Below are 6,391 nucleotides of genomic sequence, written 5' to 3'. Positions count from 1 at the left end.
ATTAACTGTACATGTGATATGTAGGGGAAAGCGAGGCAGGGTGGGTAGCTTTTTGGAAAATATTATACATAATTCCTGTTCCTCTGTTAGTTATTAGTTATTACCTATCAATATTACCTAAACATTTCCGTTATTATGCATAATAACTGATAAGTTTAGTTATTACGCATAATTCCTAAATTGTCTAGTTATTATGCATAATAACGGATTTCGGATATTAGCTGTAACATATATAATGAAGGACTGTCACTTGTGATAACACAAAATAAGCATAAAATCCCCATTTCAAAGTCATGGTGGCATTTATTTAGCCGATAATAATTTTCAAAACGGATTTCGAATGAGTAGCCATTGAATCTACATAATAACTTAGGAAAAACCATCCAGCGCTTCAGAAGGAAAAAGACCAGAAGAAGAAGAGTTAAGTACAGAAAATCAAGAAACGACTGAAATAAAGTTTAATAGTTTGGTTAAAAGTGTTCTACTCTATGCAGTAGAATTCTGGGGGTGTACAGAGTTTGAAGAGGTAGAGAAAATCCAAGAAAGATAGTTGAAATGGACACTAGTCTTGATGAAGAAACACCAGGGTATATAGAGAAGGAAGAAATGAAAAAGAAAAAATTACCAAGATCCCGAATAAAGGATTGTAATTGGCCGTTTATTGCTGTCTGCTCTTTCTAACAAAATAGTATAAACTACATAAACGTAATACACATTAATGAATAAATAATACACCACCATATAAAATTAAGAGGAGTTTTGACATAATTAATCACATAAAAAACAACAAAACAAAAAATAAAATATACTTTCTTTTTAAACTGAATTAGAAAAAATTGTAAATAAGTTATTTTATTACATACATTCAGTTCAGTTGCGCCCAGATCTCCTAAAATATTCACGTTAAACAACAGTTTAAACCAAAAGATGATAAAAGCACATATTAATAAATTATTTCGTGCTCACAATTCTCCAACTATTCAACAATTCTACAAATCCAACCGATTATTATTATAATACATTTCCTATGTTTATTATCGATCATCATCTCTCTATTAAAAAGAATATTCCAGTTTAGTAGACAGTATTTGAACGCAGAATACAGAACACAAGCGACATTAATGTCAAAGAAGAAAATGAAAACACAGTGATTAACATGTAATGACCGAAGAAAAATTGAGCGAATTAATGAGATTATTTTACCAATGGCATTTTTTACATCTCCTTCCAGAGGAAGTTATGATCTAGCAATATATTTGTGTTTTCTCGATTTACTGACGTGTAGTTTTTTGTCGTCCTGTGACGATTATCGACTACTATAATACTGTACTCCGGCGATTGTTTCCATACGTGTAAGTCTCTGTTCTTATCAACACATTGTATTATTCAATATTATAATCTGGATTTCTTTATAACACACCAAAAATTGAATAGGATATGTTGGTTCTGTAGGTATTTCAGAAGTATTTTTTATCTGTCTCACTTTAATTTTTAGTTTTTTAAATTTTATTCCAAACCACATTTAAGACGCTTAATTTTATCAAAAGAGTTAGAAGTTGCTGAGATACCAAATTGAATGCTACTCTTAGTTTGCTTAAAGAAGATCTCCGAAAATGAATATTCCACCAAAACCGAGTTGCCAAACCGGCAAAAAAAATACATCTCCAATGATGAAACCGTTTTATTTAATGACATTCGGTTTTGTACAACGAACTACCACAAAAATTATTTTAAAATTTGTTTTCATATTCTACATTTTGCTACTGTGTATTTTCGTCATCTCGCTACTGTTAACGTTTGACAGTAACTTGCTTATAGAAAATGCCGCAATAGCAACACTTGGAACAAACGTATGTCAATATCTTCTCGCATATCGTTTACTTGACTCAAAATTTCAGCATCTTTATGTCACCTGGGTAATATTAGCCTTTGAGAAAACGTTTTCTAAAATTTTATCAGAAATAGCATCACCAAAAAATTGGGACGACATGTTCACCACAGAAATCAACAGTAGGATCACCACAGAGTCCCGAATAATCACTTTTTACGAAATATGGACATTAACTTCGTTTTTAATGTTCTCTGTTGAGTGCTGGCCAGTTTATAATTTATCTGGGAATACCTTTGATGGATTTGGGTTGTTGGAAAACATTTTTGGTCCAGTTTCGAATATAGTAATTTCAGCAATTTATTTAACATTTCCTGTTATTGGTTACGCTGGATTTACTGGCGGTGGTCTCATAATATACACTATCTTTAATTTAAAATTTTATGTGTATTGCATATCTCATCGGTTGAAGGAGTTATCTGAAAAAAACATATGCGAATATGATGACTCGGATGAGTTTCAAATGGAAGTATTTTCAGATTTGAAAACGTGTATACAGTGCCATCAACTTGTACAAGTGTAAGCAGTGTATGTTTAGACGATTATCTTGTTGAAGTCGTAACGTTGTTTTTACTGTTTTGTTTCTGCAGGCGATATTTTTATTAAAATATTTATACTTTTAGTGCAGTAAAGAAATTAAATGATGCTATCTATTTACCGATCATTGTGCTTATAATACTTGGAATGATGGTAGTAGTCGGTGCTCTGTTCGACAGTTCACTAGTAAGTATTTTCTGATCCATAACTTTAAATTTAGAACAACAAAAAAACTTTTAGTACGAAATAGAAACAGCTGGTAATTACATATTTATGCTTCATTACGTAGTAGTCTCAACCACGATTCCCACTGTAATGACTTATGCTGCACAAACATTTTTAAATGAGGTATGGAATGTGTATAAATTGGGTGTGCCAGATTTTGTTTGTGAGGCAATATTCTGCTTACTATTAACCTGATCCTTCTCTGTTAATTTACAATATTTCCACTGATCTTTCGGCTTTCCACTGAAATTCTTAATATCCACTAAAATTTATAGTTTTCGACTTGATATCCTTTAATGATTACAAGACTCAAAGGGTTCCCGAGATTCTTTCAAATAGTTCAAAAATGAAAAAGGGAGCCTCGGAGATTCTTTCAAATTACTTCAAAAACAAGATACCAGAATCTGGGGATTTTCTTTCAAACTGCTTTAAAAACAGTAGCAGGTACACAGAAAGATCCCGGAAAACTGGAATCACCAGTAGCTGTGTTGTAGAGCTGGTTCAGAGGTCCCAACCGCCCCTGATTGTCTTAACAAAAACATAATTTGAGACGCCCAGTATCGTGCACGTTTTTTTGTTAGTGTATTTTTCTGCAGCACGAAAAAATTTCTTTTAACCTGGTAAACTGTCCATGGTTGGAGTGGAATTCGAGAAATAAAACTATGATGTTAATATTCTTACAAAACACCCAGAAATCTGCATACATTGGACACAAAGAAATAATTCGTGTTGAGTCTAGTTTCGCACCAAAAGTGAGAAAATAGTCAATTTAAGTTTTTTGTAATGACGCCTTCTTAAGGTCTTCAAATTTCTTTGGAGTGCAACGGTGTTTTTTGTCAAAATTGTGAAGAAATGAGGACAGCAAAAATTAAGCCTTGTTATTACTAAGATGATTTAGCCACTAAATTGTAGATCTTCTCATTCTGTATTGTACTGGTACATGTTCACAGTATTCAAAAAAATAAATCTGAAAAAAAATTTTGCTTTTAATGCCAGTATTAAATCAATGACTATTAATGTTTGTAATTTTTTTGTCAAGTTGTTGACCTATTTAAAATTTTATGATGGTATGCCTGATTCTCAAAGTGACAGTTAAATATTCGGAGAATCCATGGAGGAAGGAATATAATGGAGGGAGTGAGAGTTCAAATAAGTGATCCCGCGCCAAAATGCGTGAAAGCAATAAAAGGTGCTTCAATATGGCTGCCGCTTCAGTGGCGTATCTTAATAGTATTCATAAGGGGTCCCACTACTCAAAATTATATTCAATGCAAATATTTTTTTTAGAATATCTAAAATTTGAATTTTACTCATAGAAATTTATTTTGTATAATTATAATCAACAAAAAACCCAAATTCACAGCAAAGTTTTAATTTTTGCTGCATAATTGTTGCGAGATCTTTGGAATAACATTTAAGGAGATAATATTATAAAGAAAAAACATTAGCCAAGAATAATAAAATCATTATATAAAATTATAAATGACTGGTAGTTACGCTAAGGTTTTGGGGATAGGGTGAGGTTAAAGAATAACAGACGAATTTGTATATGTTGTAATTCTAGAAGCTCGATTTTTTTTTTATTAATCCAATCAATGCATATCATTACTTGGTCTTAGTACCAGTAATCATAGAAATGTTGCCTCAATGCCAGTCATTTTCGGGTTAGCGGTGGGTCTTAAAATAATTTTATTAAAAGGCAGTAAGAGAACTGTACTTTATAATTTGTATAATAATTAATATTAATTTACAAATATGTACTAGATAATAATAACATAAATAACATATATGTTTTTATAGGGTATTAAAAGAATACAATATTACAAAATAAAGATAAATTCACTTAAAGGAAATACATACAATTTAAATAAAAAGAATACAGGATTACTACAAAGATGAGTTCGTTTCAACTAAAGGTTTGATACTTTTCTGAAAAATAGTATAAGAATAAAAAATATATATATAAGAAGAAACAAAGTAAAACGTCAACTGTTTTAGTAAACCTAATTTTTGCTCACTATTTAAAGAATGGCTTAAAAAGTAACGCACGGGGATTTTCCAAGAGCCATTTATAGCAACCAGCATGAAAACTAAAGCTTCTTTGGCCTCTTCATTTTCATTTACTTCGATTATACTACCCATATCAGCATATCCATAATATTGTTGCCCATCATATTCAATGCAGCGTTTAATAGCAACTTCATCGAACACTAAAGAACACACAATTTTACGTTCTTCAGCCTTTGCTTTTAACACATCGAATGCCTCACTTGTGAAACCTGGTGCACCATTCACTGAAGAATACCATACAGACAAAGTTTTTGGGTGTGGAAGACAGTCCATGAATTGTTTTCTTATAAAAGAAAAAGCCTTTGGGGAGTAGAAATGTGTTGTAACGGCAAATTTTCTTATTTCTGGCCCATATTGATTTGGCAATGGTTTGTTGTTAATTTTAGCCCACATTCTGCTCAACAGTTCTGTATTTTCCTGAAATTTATTAACATCCACACTGTTGTTTTCATAATAGTTGATTTTCTTCCTTAAACTTGAAACAACATCTTTCAGATTACAAATTTTGCGTTGCTGTTTTGAGGTTCTGCGTTTTAACGTTTTAATAGTGAATTTTTGTTGTGACACTAATGTCTTCAGGTTGTTAATTTGTTGTTTCAGTAAAACGTTTGCACATGTTTTTGTTGTTAAATTTTCAAGTTTCTTTGTAATTTCAAAAACTTTATTAGACAATTCATCTTCTATATTCTGTTGAGGCTCTACCGAAGGTGCGTCACAAACTTCTGTGTGATGCGTTTCATTGCCTCTAAAGGTCACTACATTGGTAATCTAAAATAAATATATGTATTAATTGTTATATCATGCAGCATGTGAGTTTATTTAATACCCTTTCTTCATAAGTATAAGAAATAGTTGGTACTGAATGTGGTCTTAAAACTACTTTCTGGGCTGATGTTCTATCAAAACACTTTTCTTCAAAATGAAATGAACACAGGAAAAAGTTGTTCACAGACACAGAATTTCCTAGGTGAAGATAAAGGAAGTCTGTCCACAGTTTCTTTAATTCAGGTTTCTGGGGACACCTAAAAGCAATTCAAAAATATTCATTAGTCCCTCTTAAGCAAATATTAAACGAAAAAATACGACACACCTGTGAAACGTTATTTTTTCTCTACCAATTGTTGACCTGGAGCCACTCGTAACTTTACACAATTTGCAACTAACCATTTTAAGTTTTTAAATAAACATGAAACGCTTATCGCAAATTCAAAACAAAACGTTCACACTAAACACGAGGTTAAAAGCGAAAATGACAAAAACAGAATCGTACGACACTGGTCAGTGCTGGCTGATGAAATTATTAAAGTAAGCATGCGCGGTGAAGGGCGCGCTAATTGAAAAGAGTAATAAAAGGTGCTTGCACTGGTGCCAAGAATTTACATTGCCGAGATACGGCGCACTCCCTCCATTATATTCCTTCCTCCATGGGAGAATCTAAGCAAGTTTAACCTCACAAGGTGCTAGATTTAAGTCTGTTCGAAAAACGAGCGCAGGTTCGAATCCTACACCTGACACTGTAGTTGACTTTTTTCTTCAAAATGTCAGTGTGGTTAATTCAACATGGTGAAACAATTATTTCAAGAACAAAAGTAATCTTATTGAATATTTAAATTTAAATTATCCGCGACGAAATCAAGAACGACGCCGCGAAATCGCATTTGAATAACTTGA

The 6,391-nt window shown here is 32.1% G+C and overlaps 1 long non-coding RNA gene across 1 annotated transcript; it reads right to left on the bottom strand.

The window, feature by feature from the left end:
• Positions 1-5,283: 5,283 nt before the first annotated feature.
• LOC135130263 (uncharacterized) lies at positions 5,284-6,141 on the bottom strand. The gene is made up of 3 exons (XR_010280714.1): positions 5,811-6,141; positions 5,547-5,742; positions 5,284-5,488 (listed from the first exon to the last, which is right to left on the bottom strand). It is a non-coding gene; the product is annotated as an uncharacterized LOC135130263 (long non-coding RNA).
• Positions 6,142-6,391: the final 250 nt, after the last annotated feature.

This window comes from Zophobas morio, unplaced genomic scaffold (assembly GCF_036711695.1).
Source record: "Zophobas morio isolate AGI-343-1 ecotype UQ-CSIRO unplaced genomic scaffold, CSIRO_AGI_Zmor_V1 ptg000017l, whole genome shotgun sequence".
In the NCBI taxonomy this organism is placed as follows: domain Eukaryota; kingdom Metazoa; phylum Arthropoda; class Insecta; order Coleoptera; family Tenebrionidae; genus Zophobas; species Zophobas morio.
The sequence above is the reverse complement of the archived record's forward strand: the minus strand, read 5'-3'. Positions and strand labels throughout refer to the sequence as shown.